Genomic DNA, 24,639 nt, shown 5'->3' on the forward strand with positions numbered 1-24,639 from the left:
GATTATACCCTCCAGCAGCAACAAGCAAGCTTCTGTTTAAAGGCTTCCAGCGCCAGAGATTGCATCTGTTTCTTTGTTTTCAATTCCCTGTTGGATCTGTGTGCTGCTAATCTATGTAAGCACGTTCTGAGCTCACCTGTACGGGACCACAGAGTCCTGAAATCCCCAGTGCTACATGGCAGTGGTACTCTGGGGCTGTGGAGAAGGTTTTTGCATGCGCTAGTCCTGCTGCTCCATCATTTCATTTGATGTCCCTGGTTCTTCCTCAACACTTAACAGGTAAAACCCATTCCCAAGTCATCTTCCACCTCACTTTTAGACAGATCTCATTTGCTCAGCTTCTCCCCTGCAAAAGCCATTTCATGTCCCTGATCGCTGCCATCTTTCTGCTCTGTGCTGCTTCTGCTGCTGACAAGTCTTTGGAGATCAGAGTACCAAGACTGCAAGGACTGCTTGGGATGTGAGTGCTGCAGGGACTAACAGTGGGACAGAGGAATGCTTTTTTAATCACCCAGACCCAGGAATACAACCTTGACTTGACCTCTGCTGCCTCCTAACCTGCTGAAAAGAGCTTGCTCCACTGTTCTTTTGAGGCCAAACAACAAAGAGCACAAGGACCTGCTGTTAGTCATTTCTTCTTCTCGATCCAAGCCTGAGGAGTGGTTTGGGAGGTCCTATACCCAACCCTATTGCCCATCCTGTGGGGAACACACGGCAGTGAGATGAAAAGGATCACAGCATATATGGAGACAAAGCAGAATCCTGCCAGTGCACAGTCATTGTGCTCCACTGTCTCCTAATGTTTGACTTTGAAATGCTAATGTTCTTTTAAAGTAGGTAATTTTCATGTAACTTCTATCTACAGGACTCAAAGAAGGTGTTTATTACGATCCTGCCTGTCCTGGAGCACAGGTAATAAATTACAGAGCCTTTCCCTGACCAAAACCCAGCCTGGCTCCTCCTTGCTGCCTTCTCTCCTCCTCGCCCTTTATGCTGCCGTCCTGGCACGCAGCAGGGCTGGCACCAGGTCCTCTCTGCCAGGCGCCACAGAGCACTGCCCTGACGTGTTGGGGCACTGGTGAGAGATGGAGAGGAGGAGCAGAACCAGCCAGAAGATGGGCTTGGGGAGCAGCGGGAGCTCCTGCACACCAAGAGCCACGCCATGAGCCCTGGGAGCTGTGGTGCTGAGGTGGTTTCTTTTCGCTTCATCACAAAAGCAGGATTTGCATGCTGTGTGGCTTGGGAAACCTGGCACTGCAGCCTATCGACTGGTGTGAGCTCCTTGGTTTACCTATAACAGTTACTGCTGTTGTGTGGATGCTTCAGCATGCAAAACCCATCCATCCACATGTGAAGCACGCAGCATCGACAGGAGCATCCCCAGGGTGGCTTGCACAAGCCCAGGCACTATTTCTCATCGTTGTCCTGAAAGGCAGCTCCCCACGAGAGGCACGCACCAGCCTCATCTGAATATTGTTTTTCCTGCGGGTGGTGGGCACGCCAGGAATGTGTCAGAGCCAGGCCTTTGAGCGCGACGGGTAATGTTTGTCCATAAGCATGTGGAGTCAATCTGTCTAGGAGCTGCTCAGCAGGGCACTTAGTCACCCAGAGAGCGCTTGGGAAGGAGCTTTGGTAGCTCGGGTGGAGTGCAGCTCTGTCGGGCTGCGGAGGCACAGGTGAGGCTTGGGCCATGCAAAGAGCCAGCCACAGGCCCCCCAGCAGCGTGGGGAGCAAAAACAGAGGGAAAATGAGATGTGTAAAGCTGGGGTCCTGCGAGCATCCTGCTTTGAAGGGCCGCTCTCAAGCCAGGAGAGGAGTGATGCAAGCTGGGCTGTGCCAGCAGCCCAGCCACAGTCTCCACACTGGGCACCAGGGCTTGGGGAAGGAGGATGCTGCTGTGCTTTGGGTTGGAGCCGAGGTTTGCACGCACAGTCCAGCCATGCATGGTGAATCCCACGGCATTCCCACCCCATGCAGGGCTCCGAGGAGCATCGCTGGGGAGAAGCACAGGGATGAAGGAGCTGAGGCCCCCCTGCCCTCCTTGGAGCAGAGCCGATCCCCTGCCCTGCATCACCAGCGGTGTGAGGAGAGCTTTCTAGATGACTTGGCATGCTGTCCCGTTAATAATGGAAAGCAGGGCTGCCTGGATGCTGCGTTCTGGTGTGAATTATGCGCACAAAATACAATTTGCTTTGCTAATGGTTTTTTGCCATTTTGGTGCTGGAGAACTTTTCAGAAATCATTACCACGCGCTCGGCTCTTGATATTTTTCTCTCTCTTCTCAGGCAATTTGTCAGAAGGGATTTTTTGACAATTTCACTGAACCATGCTGGAGAGCAGCTTAACCCCTCAAGAGCTTAGTGCATTTCCTTCTTCTTTCCATTGGCTCAGATCGGTTTGTTCCTGCTGCCTTTGTTAGGGGCAGTGTGAGGAGCTGGATGGAGAGGTGGATGGTTGGGTAGCTATCTGTTCATGGGGCTTCACATTCAAAATCCTCTTTGACATCTCCAGCACATCCAAATTCTCAGTCTTTCAGATAATGAGGGTCTCTCCATTGCTCAGGGACACATAAACAACAGGATGATTGCAGTAATACTGTTAGGGGTGTCTCCAAAAGCACTGAACCATTGAGCACCCCTGAGCTAGTTAGGCTCTGACAACGGTTCCTAGGTAGGGGCCAGGCTCCTGAGCACCAGTTGTGCCCCAGCTGTTTGTGGAGTTTGGCCATGGGCTACATGGAGGAACAGAGCTTCCCAGTTCTCATCCCCCAAAACTCTAAGGACCATGCATGTGTCTCTTTCCAAGAGATTTTCAGAAGACGTGGGAATGCCAAGGTGGAAATGGACATTCAGGCAGCGGACATGGAAAAGATTTTTGGGCTATGCCATTACTCTGCTTTTTTCTAACAGCCTTTTATCGCTGTGGACCATTTTCTGGATGGCTCCTGTTGTGGGGAAGCAGACTTGAAAACCTCTCTCAGCCTCTGTCATAGAATCCCAGAATCCCAGATTGTTTTGTGTTGGAAGAGACCTCAAAGCTCATCCAGCTCCAACCCCTGCCACGGGCAGGGACACCTTCCACTAGAGCAGCTTGCTCCAAGCCCCTGTGTCCAACCTGGCCTTGAATACTGCCAGGGATGGGGCAGCCACAGCTTCTCTGGGCACCCTGTCCTACAGCCTCAATCACATTCAGGAGCTTCAGTATTACATGCGGGCTACTCCCCTTGGGAGCACAGGGGCCACTCCATGATGTTGAAGGGTCTGGTGGGGATGGAGGTGGCCAGTGAAGGAAAGGGCTGCTGCAAGTCTTATGGAGCATAGTGTGCCCATCTGTGGGATGTTGTACCTGCTCTTTAGAGATCCAAGGGCAGAGCAGCTGGGAATGCTGGTACCCTGCGTGCCACAGGTGATTCTCCATCATGGAGGGAATTGGGGTTCTTGCCTGTGTTACTTTGCCTGATAATTAAGTAGCTGTCTTAGCAAAATCTCCTGTCTCCCATTGCAGAGCTGGTGCTGAGGCTCCTGCAGCCATGCTACTGTTGTTTTAGAAGAGCTTGGGCTGTGCCCCCACATCCTCTTTACTGAGAGCATGCTGCAGGAAAACATGTTAGAAATCTTCCCTGGGTCCTGCGTATGCAGAAGCCATGTTCAAACATGAATTCCCTTCGAGCACACATGGACTTCTACACCCTGCCAAGTGTATTTGCATCCATACGACCGTTGTCAGATTTTGAAAGCTAAGCAGCCAGGCTTGGACGGGGTTTGAATGACAAGAGAACATCACTGGGAGGATGAGCATCCTGGAGCAGGCAGTGAACTTCAATGAGGACACAATCCAGCCTCAGATCTGCTGCATCTCTGATGGTGCTTGTTCAGGTGGGAGTACACCTCACCCCTCACCTGGGCAGGGCTATCAGTCACTGTGTGCTGGCCAGAGGATGGGATGGCAGATTCCTTCCTGCTGCCTGAAATTCCCCTATCATGCTAGCTGGCTTTGGCATTGCTTTTCCTCCCTAAGGCTGTGGCAGAGCCTCTGCAGAAAGAGCTGCCATGCCCTGCCCACTGCTCCTGTGCCAGTCCATGCAGGGCTGCTCTAAGTTGAGAGCAATCTTTTGTTATTACTCATTATTTGGATGATTTCTGTCACCTAGGAAGCTTATTTTCAAATAAGAAGCGAATGAGGTTGGTTTGGGTATTGATTGCTGAAGTCTTCCTGTTGAGCGATGTTTATCATCTCCAGTGGGTGCTGCCAGGCATAAGGTCTATTAATTGTTTCAATGATTTCTGCACTGTTGGGAGCTGGACTGAGATGTGCTGGGGTGCGTGTTCAACCACTGGGTCTGCTGCAAGGTGAAACACTGGTGTTTGTCCTTGCAGGTCCTTGAAAACCCTGTGTCCTGCATGGCTCCTCATGTGTAATTGCTAATGGATCCACCTGGGCCACCACCTCCATGGTAGGTTAATTGTCTGGATTTCTGCTGAGCTGAATTTGCTCCACTTACCTGAAGATGCAACGCATTTTACAGTATCCTTTCCCTGTTACCTATTATTGTATCAAGTGTCCTTCTCATTTGTGTACTCCATAATCTCAATATTGTTGAGATTTAGCCCTTGAAAGCCCCTCTGGTACCTCAGGAGCTGTGCAAAGCCAGGCAAATCTAAGGATGTGCCTGCTGGACTGCAGTGTGATGGCGAGGTACCCGATATAACGGCAGATAAGACTGCCATCACTAGAACAGCATCTGCAGCTCCCTCAGCTAACCTCTATCTCACACTACCATCTCACCGGTTTCCCATTTCAAACTAGGCAGTTAGCCTGGCTGTGGTCACAACTATGTTGATGAAAAGCAGGCCACGACACAAGAATTGCAGCCTGTAACCTTACCAGAGCTGTTTCTCTGATGCTGCTAAGGACATGAAGCTGGGCAGTTAAATGAGCTGGGAAGCCTATCACTTTGTGAAAGCATCTAAATATCTGTAATGTCACTTTGTGGGAGCATCACTTTCTGAGCTGAACTAAATCTCTGCGATGTCAGCCCTTGGAGGACAAATTCTGTTTCTTCTTTTACAGACTCGTTTCTTAGAGATGGTTGATGCTTATTTGCTATCATTTGCTGTGGCCTGTTGAATCCATCACCCTCATGTGTGATCCCTCTGATGAAATGCCAACAGCGTTGTGTAGTTCAGGAACCCCAATGGGCTGAGGTGGCCCAAATGGCCTTTGGGAGGTCAGTGACTTGCCTTCTCCCATGGACATTTTGCACCCAGCAAGGTGAGCATCAATTAGAGCACCCAGTTTGTTGAAAGTTCTACCCAAATCAATCGATTCAAGGATTTCAAACACGCAGTTAAAGGCCAACTGTCTCTTCAAATCCTAAGTGAAATAAGCTGGATTGAATCCTTGGTAAATCACCAAAGGCTAAAGGATCTTATGAAGCTGGTCAGCACTAAATATCCTGTGCAGCTCATAAAGCAAAAAAATATTGATTTTTTGGGGTGTTTTGTTGTTTTTTGTTTTGTTTTGTTTTTTTTTTTAACTTGGAAAGGCAAAATAATTTTAAATGTGCTAAACCTTTAAATTAAACTGAAAAAAATCCAAGATCCCTCTCTGCTGTTTCTGGAGCCAGAGCACTGCAGTTGTCTGCAGCCCATAGCTAAACCCCCAGGAAAGAGGTTTGCTGTCAATACTTATGGCAGGTATCCCTTTGCCACTTTTGCCCTGGAGGACACAAAGCACAGCAACATACTGCGGGCTGCCTTCAAACTCCAAGCAATCTTCTGACCCATTTTCACATCCTTCTGGGTCAGTCCATCCCTCGGTTCTGCCACCACAACACAAGTGTCGTGGGTGGGAGAAGGACACGAAGATGCCGCTTTCTTCCTGCAGAACGCAGATCTCGTTTTCACACTACAAAGACGTACTTGTGGTTGCAGCCTCAGCCTGCAGAACAGCTCCCACAGCCTACTGCAGAGCTAGAATCATGCTCACGTTCCTAGAAACTAGACTGCATAGATTCGTTAGCATCTACGGGTGGGACAGAGGGTTGAGACCCTTTGTCTCTTACATTACAAGCTCTTTAGCTGATGCTAATGATGGTGCCTCTGCCTCCTTCTGCTCCTGCCTCCTTGGATTCCTCCTTGTTCCATCCAGGCTGTCTTCTCAACCCCCTCCTTTTAAGCATGTGTCCATCTCCTGTGTCACTGAACTTTGACCACCAACACTGTGTGGTTCAGCACTGCTCCTCCTTTAAATCTGCTGCTCCCCAGTGCCCGGCTGTCCAGCCTGCTGCAGCTACATAGCCCCAGGTCTTCATTAGTTTGGCTGTCACTGGAGCAAGCACCCGAAAGAGGAGCACTTTGTGTCCACCCATCCATCTCCCTCTCAGCAGCCCCTTGCTTTTCACCTGATGGCAGCTCCCCCAGGTAGCTCAGTGTCAGCCCACTGCCCTCTGCCAGGCAGCTCCCTCTGACCCTCTGCACACACGCTGCTGAGCTGCACAGTCAGGCTTTTGTCACTGAACATCTTGATTACTGCCTGTGCTGTGATCCTGAGGGATGCTCCTAGCCAGGTCCCACTCTGCTTGGTTTCTGTCGCATGCTTCACGACCTGCACATGGAGAGAGAAGCACATCAGCAAGCAGGGGGATGGTCCCATGGACTCAGAGCAGAGGTTCCTCTGGCCAAGAGGCAGCCAGGAGTTGGTGATTAAGTGAGAACAGGAGAAATTGAGTTGACCCCATCTCATCTCAGCTGTCCCAGGTTTCCCACACTGAAGGCTATAGCAGAGAACCGTGTTTGAGAGCTGTGGGCAGAGCTGCTCTCTGAATGATTTCGATGACAATGAGCTCCTCAGTGCATCACAGGAGAAGGCACTTCCTTTTGTTTGTCTTCTGTGAGTTGTGGGGTAATCTCATTTTGTTTGTACATAAAGAGAAGTCGTGAATAATCACTCAGTAATCACCTTCCCTCTGCTAGTCATGGCTTTACAAAACTCTAATCACATCCCTCTTTGCTCATCTCTGCTCAAGGCCAGAGCTCTTATTATTTAGTCTCTTTACAATAAAATATCCATTCTTCCAGCTGGGGATGATTCCCCCCTTGTTCCCTCACTCCTTGATGCTGCCCCCAGAGCAACTGCATCTTCAACATGCACCAACCACCCTGCAGATGCTGTAGGTCCAGCTGGGCTCTGCTCTGGGGTGAACCCCTCAGTTCCTGTGTTGGGAGTGCTGGAAAGAGCCCAAGGTGTTTGTGGTCCAGCTCCACAAAGCACTGTTCCTAACAGAGGAGAACGAGCATCCATCCAGAGAGGGCTGTGGGTCCTAGTCTCAGCCCCACACACAGTGGTGGGGAAAGCTGGGGGCAGCTGCCTGTGCTTAGGCAGGAGAGGGGAGTTGTGTGCCCTGGGGCTGTGACCAGAGCATTGAGACAGAAAGGACAATGGCTTGGAAACACGCCTTAAGTGGTTAACAAAGGAGCTTTTGCTCCACTGAAAGGGAGCAGTGTCTTCCCCTGGGGGAATTCTCTTTCCCTCTTCTGTGGGGCAGATGTTTGCCCTGGTGACATTCCCCTGTGGAGGGATGACACTGGAGTCTGCAGACAGCTCAAGCCTCCACCAGGGAAGAAGTCTGCATGAAGAGTACAGTGGGGATTGCAGCTTTCACACCAAGGAAGGCTTGCTGAGAATATTCATAGTGGCTCCTGTTGTATTGCCTGGGGTTTGCAAAGCAACCTCATGGGCATCAGCGGGGGCACAGGACATACAGTATTGTGTGCGTATGGGAGAGAAAGGTGCATGTGCTGGGGAGGTGCTGTTGTAATGTGGAGATCCGTGGTGGGGGAAATGCTCCTGTTCCCATGTGGGAGCAGAAATGTCTCATGTCGCCTGTTTGTGTGCAGGGGAGGCTTCACCAGGCCAGAGCAAGGCAGTGTCTGGGGACCTGGGAAGGACTGAGTGGGTCAGAAGCATTGGGGCAGCAGTGGGAGGGGAGGAAGGGTTGGTAGTGCTGGGGGTGAAGGGATATGTGAGCGGGCATGGGGGTGAGAATGATACCCAGGCCATGGCTGGTGGGGTCAAACCTGAACAGGAGCACACTGCATCCCACAGGCACTGCTGCAAGAGGGGAGGGCTCAGCCAAAAAAGGAGCACTCCAGTGTTAAGGTTTGGGGATGCACAGCTTTAAAGGGGACCTGGCCAGCAGACCTGAGGTGTGTGATGTTCACATGGCCCCTGTGCAACCATCACCTGTAGCCAGAGGAGTGCCTTAGCAGAAGGGCTCAGTGCTGTTGATGGGAGTTTCAGGCAATGGCCAGGTTCCCCAGGCTGCAGTTTTGAGGAGCCTGGGACATCCAGGAAGATGGGCTGAGCCTGGATTATTTATCTGCCTTCACATCACAGCAGTGGCTGGAGGCTATCGATGCACAATCAATAGTACATTGCAAAACCCTGAGCCAGCCGTGGGGAATTGTTAGTACTTCTCCTTGTGTGGGATAACAACTGTGTCTAGGGTGGGGTTTGGTTTGGATTCTCTTTTCTCTTATTTTAATGTAATTGATTTCCTTTGTTAGCTCAGCCAGTAACTGTTAATGGGATGACCAGAGTTGGGTAAGAGAAGGAAAATGATAGGGCTTGTTTGAACGTTGTGTCCTCAGCACGCTCTCATGGTGAAAAGGCAGAACTATAAAGGTCAGACAGCCCCTGGGTCCATCTGCCTTGTGTGGAGCCTCTTCCCACTGCCAGGCAGGCTCCACAGGGCACTGTCACCTGCACTGTCCCAGGTGCACCACCGTCACCACTACAGGCTGAGACATTGTCTTCAGCAGAGATGGGAACAGTCCCTTCGCCTCACCAAGCATTAAATCAGAATAAGGGCTGGAGCCAGCACAGGGGGTTGAAGCCAGGACTGATGTGTTTGTGGCAGCTGTAGCTGGTACCAGAGGGGACTGGATGCCACCCCACCAACCATATCCTGGGAGCAGAGACATTGTGCTGGGATGGGCAGCAGGGATTTGGGATGCTCTTTTCTCCGAACACCCCCCAGGCAGACAGACTGCTCCACACAATGACAAAGGCTGGCCACATCAGGTTGAGCAATAGACACAAATGCTCCCTGCTTTCCCTGTCCCCCAGCTAAGGCCGGTATTTTAACCCACAGTCCCGCTCAGCACAGCGAGCTGTGCACAGTGACTGCAAACCTCTGAACAAATATTCCCCCCTTGTCCTCCCATGCAAGTCTAAAGTGCACCGTCAGTCAACAGACGACTGAGATTCCGTTTTCATCAACCAGCAGGCCATGGCAGACGAGGGCTCAAATGTTAGTCAAAAGCAAACACCAAAGGGCAAAGGGAGAGCAGGGTGGATTTGTTTGCCTGGCCTGTGACTCGGGAGGGAGGTTTTGGGCACCGGGATGCTGCAGCAGGGGAGGTGCTGCCCAGCAGAAGGGTCCCGGCACTGCGCAAATGCCAGTGAGGGATGGAAGTGTGACGCACAGCCCATGGAAAGGAAGGGACTGCTGGAGAGGAGAGCAAAACCTACCATCTATTTGCCAACAGAGGGTACCGAGCCAGCAAGCAGCGGGGCCGAGCTCTGCCGCCCAGGTCCCAGGAGGTGCTGGCAATCCGGGATGCTGCCCCTTTAAAACGTGTAGGAGCGGGGGGGAAAAGACGCAAATGAGGAAGCCGGCTGAAAATTAGTAGAGCAGAAAACTCCAAATGATGCAGAGCTAATTCCTGAAGTGTCAGCCTGGCTGCCAGACCCTCCGCTTCCCGGCCCCGCAGCACCCCCAGCCCCGGAGCCAGCCCCCCCTGCGCCCCAGCAGCGCTCAGCGCCGGTCCCTGCCGCGGTCCTGGGCTCCTTTCCGCGGCCGCAGCCCCGCGGCATCGCCCGGCCCGGCCGGAAGGGCAGGGGAAGTTTTTTAATATACTTTTATTGGCCTGTAAATTTCTTTTCCTTCCCCCACCGGCTCGGATCGATGTTTGCAGTTTACTGAAGTCCCAGGCACACAGATTAAATCCTCTCCCTCTATTACACTAGATGGGCTTTTATTCTCCCTCTGATCACTCGGAAATAACCGCAGTGTGAGCAAGCGGGAGGCGGAGGGGGTCAGGCAGGAGGAGGGGTGAGGGTTAACCAATTTCAGGCCTGTTTATTCCCTACCAGCCTCGGAGCTCACAGTCATTAAACAAGCCACTTGGTCTGCGGGCTGCTGGATCCCCTGGCTTACACTCCTCCTGCCTTCCCCTTTCCCCTGCCCTCCTGCTCCCTCCTCTTCCCTCTTCCTTTCCCCTCTTTTCTTTTCCCCTCTCTTTTCCCTCCCCCATTATTTTTAGAAGAACAATAATAATTAGGCAGAGCAGACTCTAACACAATTGTTTCAGCATGAACAGGCAATTAGGACAGGCAGAGTGAGGCTAATGAACGGTGCATTGGTTCCCCCCAGTCCTGCAGCCTGGCCCCCTCCGTCCGCTCCCCACGTCCCCGCAGACGTGTGGATCTGCTCCCGAGCTGCCTTTTCTAACGCGGGCAGGAGCTGGCAGCCAGCGCGGCCCCCCAAGGCCACGGACAGCCCAGCCGTGATGAGCCGGGGAGGGGGGAGCCGGGCGCATGAAGCGAAGGGTGATGAATGGGAGCTGGGAGCTGCAGGCAGGGGGATGGGGATGGGGATGGAGATGGGGATGGGGATGGGGATGGGGATGGGGATGGAGATGGGCTGCATAAGAGCTGCCAAGCTGCAGCTTTGGCAGGGGGACTTGTCTGCAGAATAAGAGTGACAGGCCGTGTGCTGTCCCGGGCCCTCTCGTGTGCAGGGGAGCGAAGGTAGGAGCTGGGCATCTCCCTGGGGCTCAGAGCGGGATGGGAGCAGGAGCTCCTGGGGCCCACTGTGTGGAGAGGAGGGTGGGAGAAGGACCCTGGTGTTACCTGATCATAGATAAGGCAGAGATGAGGTATAGGGATGAGGAAGGGAATGCCTGGGTCATGGAGCACATGGAGCACAGCATTTGGTCCCCCTGACGCTGGCATCAGCCATGGTACTGGTGACACTGCACACAGATGCCCTGGTGACGACTGTTTGAAGAGGTGTGGTGTGGTACCCGGGGCCAAGCAGCTGCGCTGAAATATTCATGCCAACCTCACTTTGAAGACAGCATGATTTCTTGGGAACTTGCTGTGTGTCTTAAATGGAGCTGTCTGCTCCGCACGGCTGCCTGGGCATGATGGGAGCAGCGGGGTCCTGCAGGGCTGGGAAGCAGGAGGTGTCTGCTTTTCGTTTGCAATGTTCACACCCTCAAGAAGGATGTGAAGCACGGCCCATGCAGATGATGTCCCAGAGGGACAGGACCATGCTGCCATGGGGACAGTGCAGTGCCATAGTCCTATTGCAGGTGATGCCCTGGGAGCAGCTGGCCCCCAGTTAAGATATGCCTATAGCCGACAAGACAAAGATGCTTCGTGTTGGTGCTGTGATAGGGTGGGCAACACCAGAGACACAGGTGACAGGGTAGGAGGTGATGGAGAGGGAGGTGGCAGGCAACGTGGAGGTGTCTGTGGCAGACTCCCATGGCAGGCACTGCTGGAGGTGTGGTGGCTGGAAGCTGAGATGTGGTGGTGGTGTGGGCTGCCAGGGCACTGCTCCGTGGCTGAGGAGCTGCCTTCTGCACCCTGCTTGGGAGGTTTGGACAGGAGCCCTGTGCTTAGCCACCTGCTTGTACAGGGTGTTGAGAGATTTCCCCAGCACAGAACTGATGCTTGTCCCTGGTGTTCCGCACCGATCCAAGTGTGGGGCTGCAGACATGGGCATGCAGTGGGGAAGGGGACACTGGGGACTGTGGGTGCTCACATGGATCTTATGCTCCAGTGTGGCCCCAAACTGGCCCTGGGCTGCCTCAAACTCAAACATCCCTGGTTTTACTGGAGCAACGGGAGCTTTTGGTCCCCTTGCCACTCAGCATGCAAAGGCAGTGTAACACGTAATGGCACCTCAGCACAAGAACAGAGCTCTACCTTTCTGCCTAGTCAAAGAGCCTGGAAGCTGCCTGTGTACAGCCTCCTGCTCTGCAGCCCACCAGAATGTATCACAAATCCCAATGTAATTTGCTGTCCCTCAGGCCGCTCGGTATTACTGCTTTCCAAATGTCTCTCTCCCAGTCTCCATGGTGTTAAATTATATTTCCCCAGCTGGATTACTTTGCATTTGTTCAGAATGAATTTCATTTGGCTATTTCCTTCCTATGCCTGACCCTGCTTTCCCAGTGCATTATCTTTTAGCTCTTTGTCCTCACCAGGATTTGCAGCACCTTCCCATTTCATATCCTCTGCAAATTTAATTAACATGCTCTTTACCCTCCCTCTTTCAGATCAAATGAAGATGTTAACGGCGAGCAGACCTGGCACAGATCTAACCACTAACCACTAACAACAATACAAGTACCTTGCACTTAAATTATGCACTTCCCATCAGAAGATTTCATGGGCCTTTGCTGCACTGGATAAGTGTAATTATTAAAGCTGGGAACTCCGCTATGCTGGGGAATTTAATACTGAGATCTGCCTGAGGGCATATGTCTTGTTGACTGTTGTGTTACCATAGCCCTTGACAGTCCTGGGGTGGGTGTCCCTGCAGTGCTGTGCCTGTCGCTCCGGTCTGGCTTCATGGGCACAGAGGTCCCTGGCTGGTGGACCCCCAGCTTGAAACCCCAGGTTCAGAAGAAGCAAAGCGGTGACCCAGCAACTGGCTCAGGAGTATCCCTGATTCCGGTAAGTGAATCAGTGCCATGCTGTAATTTTGATGAATTAGGGAATGGTCACAAGATGTTTCAGTCATTGCCTGTGGTCATGCAATGGGGAAACAAAGGCACGGAGACACTGGTTAGTGTGTTAGGCACATGGGCTGTGATTCACCTGCCTTTGGGCGACTGGAAGAGGGGTACCCAGGGTTCTGGCTGCTGGAGCAAGGGCAGCCCTGTGCAGGGTCACTGCCCCGAGCTCCTTTGGGATGGGAGGAACCCCTTTGAGCAGGGTTGGCTTCTGAGGATGTGCGAATCCCAGCTTGATTGTCCCTCACCACAGACAGGAGGCTTTTGTCCTCCTCCTGCAACCTCCATGGGAAGCACGGGCTGGTTCTTCCTATGGGGGTGGCAGGGCCCAGCCCTGCCAAAGAGCCTGTCTAAAATCCTGCTTTGGTTTCATCTTCATAGCAACATACAACTGCGTGGCAACTTGAGCTGAGTGTAAAAGGGGTTTGCAGGACATGGTTACCAAGCTCTTTACAGAAAATGGCCCTTTATATTTTGACCTGTTTTCCAGCATTTCATAGAATCCCAGCCTGGTTTGTGTTGAAGGGACCTTAAGACTCACCTGGTTCCAACCATGGGCAGGGACACCTACCACTAGAGCAGCTTGCTTCAAGCCCCTGTGTCCAACCTGGCCTTGAACACTGCCAGGGATGGGGCAATTAAATGTTCTCATCTTGTTAGTATTGCCTTGATGATGAGTGATGTATAACAGCTCCTGCTCTGGGTGATGCTGTATTCCTAAATCTCCATTGCGTTCTCTGCCTGCTCATGCAAGTACAAGCCCTCTTTCTGCTGTGACCTCCTCCAGCTAAACCAAGCACAAGAGCTGCCATTGAGAGGAACGATGCTTCAGGAGCATCCTGGTGCCTCTGCCCCCTGAAAAAGGGTTTTCTGTACCCACTGCTCAAACTTTCTCACCTTTGTATTGAGTGACACCGCACAAGCTGTCCTCAGACCAGAGGAACTGAGCAAGCAGGTTGCCAAGAGCAAACCCCTATGGATACAGCTTGGGCGCAGTGCAGGATGGAGCAGCACAGAGGGCCCAGCATCTCTGCAGAGCCTCTTGCTAAGATTGGACAGCTTGCCCTGCAGCTGGAGAAACCTGCAGATTGCTCTTGAAAGGCACTTGCATGGCTTTTCCTTTGCTTGGCTGGAACTTGGGCTTTCCTCATGATGCCCCAGGTCCACTACTGCCCCAGGCTCCTGCCTTGCAGCAGCAATGCTGTTATTCAGTGGCTGTGCATTAGCCCTTGTGGTATTTTTCTTTCCTAATAAATCAGCTGATATTCTTGATTTTCACAGCAATATTTCAGAGCTAAGCAGTAATTCAGCTGCTATTTATACCATAAAGCAAATAAACCCCAGTGCCATTTCAGGAGATTATTGATATGGCACTGAATAGGGGTGAAAGGACTGTGAAATCCCAGCTTGAAATTGGTAGCATCTTTCTAGCACTGGAACTCCCAGAACTGCTCCTCCTAAGAGAAGTGGGATTAAGAAACTGAATTTCTCATATGATAAACCCCCATTCATCCAGGAAAGAAATGAGCTGACATGTCTGCTGGGAGCTGAATTTTCCAACCTTGAGAACCCTCTGGCCTGGCTTTCTGGGTCAGATCTGCCTCAAGTTGTTCCTGTGGCAGTGGCTCCAACGTTGTTGCTAACTGATGAGTTAACCATTACCTAGCAACTAGTATTCCCATTTCTCATTTGTAAATGGGAATTGCTTTTCCGTAAGGAGGAGTTTGGACCCCTCTCTGTTTTCCCTCCTTAAGCCATATTTCCAGCCCCCATTGGTGGTGGCACCCGGATTTCAGCTCAGGAGCCATGGCAGTGACTCAAAGAGCTCCTGATAAACACAAGTCCCCCCAGTGTGCACCTTGCATGCATTTCCAGTGCAGTCAATTGTCTCCAGGTTTGCAATATCCATCCTCATCCGTGCAGAGCACGGAGCAGGCTGGCGAGGACCACTCCGGGCTGCATGCTGTGCTGGAGATGGAAGATAGCGTGTACGCCTGCACATCAAAGTCAGGGGTTTTCTCCCTTTCATGCTGTTCTCTGCACAATTTATTATCAGCCAGTTGTGCCCATCTCCTCGTGTGCCTTGTGCTCGCACACACTCATTCAGGCACAGCCGAGCACAGCCCTTCGTGTCAGCGAGCTGGGAAAGTTACTGCGCTGGATTTGATTAACTCAATCCAGGTAAGTTACCTTGGCTGTGAATTGTCTCCTTCTCGGTGCCAAAGCTGCCTGGCCAGCACATCACACCTCAGCAGCGGCAGCAGCAGCCAGCTCCTCCCAAAGCTGGAGGCTGGGAAGCGCTCCTTGCTTGGCTGGCTGTGAGAATTGCCCACTGCGGTGCAAAGGGTCTGCCTTGGAAATGAGGGGGATTGCAGGAAGGAGGTGGGCGCACGGGAATGTCTGAGAGCAGGCACTTGTTGGGTGAGAAGTGGGCAACCTCAGTAGGAATCTCTCAAATTCTCAGTGCCGTGAATTTCATTTTGTCCTGTTAAATTATTAATCCAGCAATAAAACTCCATCCCCCCTCACCATGCCTCAAAGCCCCAGTCAGAGACTCATGTGGTGTTTATCTCCTGCTACATCAAGAAGGAGCCTGAGTGCAGGCAGGGAACAGATCGGATGGGATGGTCCCAGGGGAGAGAAAGGGAAGCTGGATGCACTCATGTTCCTGAGCTGGTGGCTTCTGGTGTTTCTGCACCCCAGGAAAACATGCAGCAGCTCGGTACAGAGAGGATACAGCCGTGTCTTGGCACTGCAGAGTCACCACCAGCTGGTACCCAGAAGGCATCAGAGAATGGGGGTTTTGTGCTACAAAAGGCCTGATCACAACATCAGCTTGGTGGATCCGGTGCTCACTCCTGCACCTCAGAATGGGGTTGAGAAACTTCACTGCCTCTCAGAAACCAGTGCTTTTTTGGCCAGCTCAGATCCTTCACCTGGCCCTTTGAGCGGCTCTGCTGGGGCAGGAGAGGGGCCTGTACATAGTGGTCTGAGTGGGAACAAGCCGAGACAGAGGGAGAGGATGGGGACCAGCAACAACACAGCAAACCCAGAGGACTGCCCCATGTAGAGGGCTGGGAGCCTCTGCTCCACAGATTTGTGGGTGCTTCCACCCAACCTGGGACTTTTCTCTCTTATCCCAGGATTAAGTGGAGCAGATCGTGCTGGGAAACACAGGGGCAGTGTTTTCCAGCTTCCCAAATGCCCTGGGAATGATAAACCCTCCTTCTCCAGCAGCCACAGAGCCCCATGATGCCAAGTGCTTCATCCCTGCTAGCAAGCCTGCATACAGCCAGGTTCACTGCCATCCCCACCGTACTCCCATCCTGGTGACCCACTGCTGGGCTTTGAGAAAAGCTCTCTGTCCCAAAGCTCCTCTTTCTGGCAGGAGTGAGATCTCATGAGTTATATGGGAGAAAAACGACCCTGAAAGCCCAGACAGACACCTGAAAGCCTCTGGGGCACCCAAGCTGTTCCCAGATTCTCCTTCTTGCATCCTACTCTGGTTAACCACAGTGATGCCCTCATGATCTCACCTCTGAGCGCTGCTGGTCCAGCCTGAGCGCAGAGGCAGCAGCTGCCTCTCTGGAGGTGGTAGAGCCCTCCTCCAGCTTGGCAGAAAGAAGTGCTATTGCCAGGACCTGCTCTGCAAATCTCTTTGAGGAAAGCAGAGCAAAATGATGTCCAGGATGGTGCAGAGCGTGCTGGGTGGAAGGGCCACAGCTCTGCCTCCCGCAGGAAAGGATAAGCAATATGTGGATTTTCCCTGCATGGTGCCACTGCTCCGTGGAGGAGGGCTTGGAGGGGGGTACTGTGACAACGTCCATGAAGCTTGAGTGGAGAAGGCAGCTTTGTGTTAAAGAAGATAGGAATTATTCTGGTTGTAAATGGAGAATTATGCATGGGGAGACTGGAATATGGGTTACAGAAGTGTTTAGCGTGAGCTGCCATAAAGAAAGGAAAATACTGTAAAAGGTAATGCCCAGCAGCAGCATGGCTACATATTAGAAGACAAATGTTATTAGAGAGAATACTGCTTTCATGCAGAATAGCCTGGGAATGCTAACGAGGGGCTGTGCGAAGTCTCCTCCATAAGGTTATGTTACCTACGAGTTGTTTTTATTTAGTTCAAGCAAACCACAGCACAAAGGCTGGCTGGTTCCAAACCAATGTGACAGCGTTGTCTGAAAGAGTGTGTGTAAGGAGAAACCGCTGCAGCCAGGGTCAATAACCAAGAGCCCTCCCCAGGGCCGGCTGCCACGAGCGTGCGGAACACACCTTCTGTGCCGGGGCTGTGGTACAACCGGGTGGATGGAGGGGCAGGGGACAGGGATGTCAGCTCTGGGGGCCCACCAGACTGACCTTCCTCACTCCTCCCTTGTGGAGGCTGCAGCATGAGAGCTGGGATCCCAGCCTGCCATTTTAAATGATGGGGGTCAAGAGGCTCCTCTCAGCTTCCTCCCCAGGGGTGCATGTTGGATCCCACTTATTTCACAGGGAATCAGTGGTGGGTCTTGGTGGGCATTTGCCAGGCAGGAGGCTCTGTATGTGCTGCCTTCCCTTCTCTGATTCCCCAGGAGGCTGGTGTCCTGCTCCCTGCCTCTCCCTGCCTGCTGGCATCTCCACAACATGGAGTTTTACACCACCTTCCACTCGCTTACCCCGACTCACCATCACGTAACTTACACCACCATTCATGTCACCTCTGATTCTGGCCCATAACACGCAGTGTGTCACCTCAGCAGAAGATTAACCAGAGAGAGCTTTAGAGCCAGCCAAGCAGAAAGCAAAGCATATGTCATCCCTCCTTATGTTTACAGGAGAGAACATCACCTGGCATCACCAGAGACAAGGGCATGTGCTGAGTGATCTCCTCCTTGGGAACCAGAGCCTGACGGTGCTACAGCTCCAGCGGTCCAAGGACATTGCCCAGCAGCCCTGCACGCAAGATGCTGCCCATGGAGCCCCTCCGCCAGCTGTACCCGCAGCTGGAAGCTCACCTGAGCCTTGTGTCAGAGCACAACTACATCCACTTCCGTTGCCTTGGGACTCAGAAGGGGAACATACATTTCTTCAGGGCACTGCTAGCACAAAACCACCTGAAAGCAGAGCCCAGCCTGATCTATCTGGTCCTAAGGAGACTTAATTGCTGAGCAGTTTGCTGCAAACTTGCCATGAAATGCTCGTCTCCTTTGCTGTGTCACCACGCGTTTGGCACTCCTTTTCATCACAATCTCTTTCTTTAATGTCTGTGTCTTTCAGAACTGCTTCTCCTGCAGCGTTTTTGCTCTTGTATTTCACACCTCTGGACAGCTCTGGTTGAGATCCTTCAGCATTGCTGCTTCATGAGCCCTGGGAGAGCCACGGTTCTATTCATTTGGCCCAGAAAGCTATTGTGGATGGGCAGGGAAATGCATTTATCCTCATCTTTTCTAAGATCTTATTTCTGTTGCATATCAGACCCTGGCTGGCTTTTGTCTCAGTCACAAGAATACACAGTACCTGAGGGCTCATCTCTCTACCCAGCTTTTAAAGTGTTGTACTTGTCTCATCATTGTCTCATGTCTGCAGGAGCTAGTGTGTCAGCGTAATGTGTTACTACCTGCCACGGTGCCTGCTAGTTATCTGCTCCTTCTTCAGTGTCTGCAGCCCCCCCCAGCTCATGCAGTGACAGGCTCTGGGAGAGGGAGTAGCGGAGGAGCCTCCTCCTAGAGACCAATTGCCTGAGGGCTGTTTTAATATCCCCATGGAACAAGATGCTCTGCTGTTATTTCTGTCACAGCAAGGGTAGGGATTGTTGCAGGGGACCGTCATGGGCACCTTGTTGATGGGGGTGTGCTTGCATCCATGAGGGATCCGCATTAGCATGGTCAGGAGAGCAATTCCTGCTGCAAGTAACGTTGCTCATTGTGTGCCTGCAATCACCTGTGCCTGTCAGTGCTGGGGAGGAATAAGCCTGTGTCTGGTTTTTGGCCATTCCCCAGTGCTCTCATGCTTGCATGGTGGGCCTTCCACCTTTCCTATGCTCCTACAAGACCGCAAGGTGGGTATCCAGTCAGGGATGCTGAACCACACCAGGATTTGTAAATCCTCTATCTGCATGTTAGGAATCTTGAATCCAAATTTCAGAGAATCGTGGAATGGTTTGGGTTGGAAGGGACCTTAAAGCTCCTCCAGCTCCAACCCCTGCCACAGGCAGGGACACCTTCCACTAGAGCAGCTTGCTCCAAGCCCCTGTGTTCCACCTGGCCTTGAACACTGCCAGGGCACCCTGTGCCAGCTCTTCAGTACCCAGGTATGTCTGAGCCTTTCTATCACATACATGTACCATTAGTGCTGTTACCAAATGATGGAGGCTGGACACAGCTGAGGACTCCGGGTACCAAACCCAGAGATTCTGGCCTCCCCAGTTTGCACTTAAGAGAGGCCAAAGGTGTCCAAGCATGGCCACTGGGGTGTCTGTGTGCACCTCTTATCCCTACATCTCATGCTTATATTAGGCTTAGCATGCATCATCCTATGACTTAGGCAAGTACAATGGGTTAGGCACAGGCACAGATACTCTTCCATCTGTGTGGCTATTAGGTCTGCTCTTTATCTAAGTGGGAATATGAGGGTCTCTGGGCTTGTAGGAGGTGTCATGAGCTGGGCAGTGGGCAGGAGAGGGTGAGCTCATGCATGTGTCCATGTGCAAAATGCCTGACACACCTCTAATGAGGATGATTGAAGGCTGCGTGCAGGATGATACAGAACAATGTAAGTAAGTGGTTTTAGTGTCAGCAATCTTCAAACTTGCTGTCAAAGGGAACATTTAAACGATTTTCCTGCTACTCCAACGCATTCAGGTTATATTTATACCCAGAGAAAACTGGTGCTATAAATGTCAGGTTTGGAGAAGGGCTGGCTGCATCCATCAGAGGAGGAATTAGAAAGTAAGGAGGAATGATGTATCATTGCCAGCTGACAGACCTGTCTGGAAAGAAAATCCCTGGGGCCTGTCCCATGCCACGGTATGTCCCATGGTGGGGTGTCTGCCCTGACACCCTGCCTTCACACACTGTGAGTGGAGCAGGCAGGGCTCCAAGCTGGCCAGAGCTTGGAGGGGGGAGTGCCTGAAGCCAGCTTTTAACAGAACACAAGAGAACTATAAATAATGGTGAGAATTCTGCCTTGCTGGAGTGAGAATAAAAATAAAAGAGATTGCAAAGAAGCCCTGCCCTGCCCATTGTCCAGGGGCTTCATGCCTCCTTCTGGGTTTGTTCTCAGTCTAGCAGCTTTCAGTGGTTTCCAGCAACCCTCCACAACGTCCCCTGGGTCTCTTGTCCCTGTCTCCAGCCTGGCTGGGCATGTCCCCCCCGGCTCTTCTCAGCAGCCAGGCTGTGCATGGGGTCTCTCTCCTCTGGCTTGCTGCCCTTTGTAAAGCCCTGATGGTCCTACTGCCACCCCTGCAGCTGGAGGGTGGGCTTGGTCCTTCTCTGGCCATGGGGACTGGCTCTTCCAGTTGGGTCTTTGCTAAAAGTGCTTGGTGAGGTGTCCCTGCCCATGGCAGGGGGTTGGAACTGGATGATCTTAGGGTCCTTTCCAAACCAAACCAGTCTGTGATTCTTTGATTCTGTGACTGCAGGCTCCCAGCCCCAGCACTGCCCAGGCTGTCAAGTTTTCCAGAGTACCAGTGGGCAGTAAGGGACCCCCATCCTAAATAGCCCCTCTCAGGAATTCCCTGTGGAGTGATAGGGTTCCTCTCTTCTGCAGGGCGTCTCCATGCACCTCCTGCCGCCCCCCATCAGAGCTGTTGCCTGTTCCCCAGAGGAGGGGCAGGTGAGAGGCACACACTGGGGAGTCTACCAGAAAAGGAGGATACTGGGGCTGGAGCAGCATCAAGTGTGTGGCTCCTGGGAGAGTGGAGATTGAGGACTTGACCCTTCTCATCCCCCCAGGGATGGCCCAGCACCTGCTTTTGAGGGAGTCAGACCAAGCAGAGCAGTGCAAGGTGCGAGTGTGTGCGAGGAGGTGAGATACATGCAGGGAATTTCAAAGGCTTTATATGCAATTCCTGGGATGTCTGCAGAAAGCCAGAACTTTCAGAAAGTCCTTCAGGATCTCCTGGGTAATGAGGGATGGTTCTCCAAGAAACGTTGGCTGTCCTTTGTGGACATCCTCCTTGCGGCTCAGAGTTTGGAGACCCCTCTGCACGGAAGGAGGTTTGGATGCTTTTAGTCTAAGGTTCCTTTCCCAACTCTGACATCTGTTCAGTAATTCTGTTCATGCCCAGGCTCTATGACAAAGCCAACAAACTGTAATTTCACTGCACCTGGGGCATGGAGAAGACCTTTTGGTGGTACATATGTTGCAGTACAACAGCATCCAGGACGTTGCACAGCTCCGGTTTTGCTGTTGACGTAAGAGGGCTTTGTGAGATGGCACATCTGATGTCAGTGCCTGACCGTGAGCCAAGACTGCTGCTGCTCGCAGAGCCCCTATCCAGCACAACCTCTGATGGTTCAGCTGTTCAAAGCATTCGGTGGAATTTGCTTTTCCCCAGCAAACTTCCTGCCATATCCCATCTTGCCTGCCCTTTTACAGCCAGTGCATAGCCAGGGCGAAGTTGGAATAAATAGCACGTTGTTGGATGTTGCAAATCTGACAGGAATATGATGGTGTATTCAAACCTGATCCAGGTTAAGCTGGCAGTGGCAGGTGAAGCAGCAGCACACGGCTCCTACTAAACAGAAATTCAGCTAATTGCTGGGTGAACAGAGAAAAAAATTGACATTCCCAAGAACCTTTCATATGTCAGCAGGAAATCATTCCTAGTTCAGTTAATGGGTCATGTTGACAAGTCTGAGAGCAAGAAAAGGTCAGCACTGCAGGGTGTGTAGGAGGGCAGGAGGGGATTCCGGTGGCAGATACAACAGGAGCTCATCTCTGCCCTGAAACCTCCTCCAGCTTTGCCTCCCCCCAGCCATCCCTCCATAGAGCGTGTGCTGACACTTGTGTCTCCTGCCTCCGAGCCATATGCCCTTACAAACTGCTCTGGGAACGGAGCCCATGCACACCACTGCCAAATCCTGCACTCTGGAAAGGCAAAAGCACAGGTCTGGGTCTGGGTCTGGGTCTGGGTCAAACTGCATCGCTGCAAGACCTTCACCTTTGGGTTGCACCTTTGTGGCTCATCCAGCCAGGATGTCTGTGGGGGAATTGCCTTTGCCCACCCTGCTGGCACCTGGTCAAGTGCATCCAGTCCAGGCACCACTTCCACTGGGGTAACAGCCCCTCTCCCATCACAGCAGCAGCCAGTCCCTTGCTGCTCTATTCAGCTTCACCTGTCAAAGCGAGGGGAGCTGAAGTGCCTGCAGGTAAATGATGAATTTGGATGATAAGCCTGGCAAAAGAAGGAGGTGAAAGGGTAACTCGTTCAGTCTGCAAGAGCTTGCTGGGGAATAAAGCTCTGATTATTGGTCTAGGAACCAAAGCAGAAGGAGAGCCAGAGCCAGAAGTAGTACATTGGCAAATCCAAAATAGATAAAGAGGTCTAGAGAGCAGTTAACCACCATGCCCCAGGGCTGCGGCCATTCCCATTTCCTGGCATCTTCATTATTTCTTCACCAGAAAAATAATGTGGTTTAGTTCAAACAAAATTTGGTTGAGGGAAGTGTCAACGTCAGGGTGCCCTGTCAGTATTGTGGGCAGCAACACGTACCCTTGGGGCATCTCTAGATGGACTGATCATTGCTCTGCATGGAAAGGGGGTAAAAGTCTCATTCAAATCAAGTCATTTTAGTGCCTGTGGCCCACATTTGTGCTATCACTACTGCCTGGGAGCAGGGAGGAAAGGGGCAGGAGGTGAAGGACTGTTCAAGCAGCTCCGGATCAATGGCCGTCATAGGTGCCAGGTCCTGACACTGCAGCTGAGCATTGGTAAATGGTTTGGGATGATGCATATCCTCACCCTTCATCTGCTTCTTCCTCCCAGCACAGGATGTTTTTGGGACCTCCCTTCAGTGGTGCTGTTGAGTAGGACACAGGATGGGCTGAGTGCACAGCACCTCCCTCCAACAGAGCCCAGAGCAGATGCCAGGGAAGAGGAAAAGAACCCAGGCAAGCACACACAATGTTCCCCTCGTTCCCCATCCTCCCACAGTCTCAGGGACTTCCTAGCCCAGGCATCATTACCGCGTTATGAGTACCCCTCTGCGGACTTCTCTTCCATCCCATTTGCCCTTGAACCTGTAGGGATTTTTAACCTATTTTTGTTCTCTACACACTTTGCGCTTCCCCTTCACAGGTCAAAATGAATGCACAGCAGGGAGGTCAGGAAAGCCAGCCTCTTCTTTTCTGATGTACCGTGGAACCAGAGATGGGACTGAGAAAGGATTCATGGAGCCTGGGAACATTTGCATGGCATCAGATAGTGGAGGCGGCAGAAGGTGGAAGAGGGCTGAAATAACACCCTGGAGACTCTTGTCTGGATTCAGTGTCTGTCAGGGTCAGGTTTCTGCAGTAAAAAGCAGAGAGAATTATTGTTGCCCCTTCAGGAGGAACTGGAGCTCCTGTGGGGGAGGAGAAGCACCATCCTGCCCCATCCCCAGCTCAGCCCTGGCTCTGTAGCATAGGCCAGGCAGAGGGATGCTCCCCTGCCACAGCTCTGCACAGCAATGCTCCTCCTGTCCTGGCGTTCAAGTGATCCCAGCAACCCCAATCAGCGTAAGGAACTGCAGGGCATCACCCCATCCTATGCCATGGGAGGAACAGTATCCCCAGGAACACTGTAGTGTTCTGGGTTAACCCACATCAGCACCTGGTTTGCTCCAAAAGGGGAGAAGCAGCTCAGCCCCTGTCATGTTCACTGCCCAGTTCCCAGGTGGCTGCATGAGAGGATCAGGACCCCATAGGGTCTTTTCCTTTCTCTGCTGCAACCTTGTCCCATTCACAGGGTTTTTGCTTTCCCACTGCTGCAGACAACCAGGGCACTTCCAGCTGCTACCAGGCAGTCCCAGTGGCCAGACCTCAGCATGGGGTTGACGTAGAGATCAGTGCTTTCTCCTGACCTGAGCAGCTCATTGAGTCTTATCTTTGTTAGACAGAGGATGGATCAGAAAGCCATACTTGTTGGTTGTAATCCTATTTCAGAAAACACTCTGAATCCTGTGTCCCTAAGCAGGGAGTTCCTGACTCAAGCTTCTTTCCCAGCTGATATGCCAGACACCTCTACCCTCCCCATGGTTTACCCACAAGCATACCCAGCACATGGATCAGCCCAGTACAATGGTTTGTGCAAGGACCTGTAATTCCAGTTGTTTGCTCCATCCAAAGTAGGGATACTGGGCTGGGAAAATGAGGAAATAAGAATGTCTTCTCAGCCACAGAGCAAACCACAGCATTGCTGGAATAGCAAACTATTAGAAAGGGCACGCCTGCAATGCGTTTTCTTAGGCAGGGGGTAGCAGCCCCCAGGGTTGTCCCACAAAACCTCTCCTGGCCTGCCCATATTGCTGCTCCCACAGCTTCAGAGATGCCACGGCAGAAGTGAGCAGCTTAAAACACTTCCACACCTCTTTTCTTTCCATGCACTGCCACTCCCTTGCTCTTTTATTCTTTTCTTGGTTACTACTATTGCTGATCTGCTGGAAGGAGTGTTTCCAGAGATCCCTCCTTCTGTGCAATTCACTCAGTGATGTACTGGTGCCCATTTAGGAGAGGACACTCCCAGATGCTTCACTACTGAGACACACCAGAAAGATGAGCTAATGGCTTCACACAGCAGCTCACATACCAAAAGTCCTGGTGGTCCCCATCCTCAGCCAGAAACCCTGGGATGCAGGGCTGT

At 52.1% G+C, this 24,639-nt stretch overlaps 1 long non-coding RNA gene across 1 annotated transcript; it reads left to right on the plus strand.

The window, feature by feature from the left end:
* Window positions 1-21,282: 21,282 nt before the first annotated feature.
* Window positions 21,283-22,928, plus strand: LOC134169082 (uncharacterized). The gene is made up of 3 exons (XR_009966757.1): window positions 21,283-21,398; window positions 22,100-22,168; window positions 22,791-22,928. It is a non-coding gene; the product is annotated as an uncharacterized LOC134169082 (long non-coding RNA).
* Window positions 22,929-24,639: the final 1,711 nt, after the last annotated feature.

This window comes from Pezoporus occidentalis, unplaced genomic scaffold (assembly GCF_034315485.1).
Source record: "Pezoporus occidentalis ecotype Australia unplaced genomic scaffold, CSIRO_AGI_Poc_V1 ctg33, whole genome shotgun sequence".
NCBI lineage: Eukaryota > Metazoa > Chordata > Aves > Psittaciformes > Psittacidae > Pezoporus > Pezoporus occidentalis.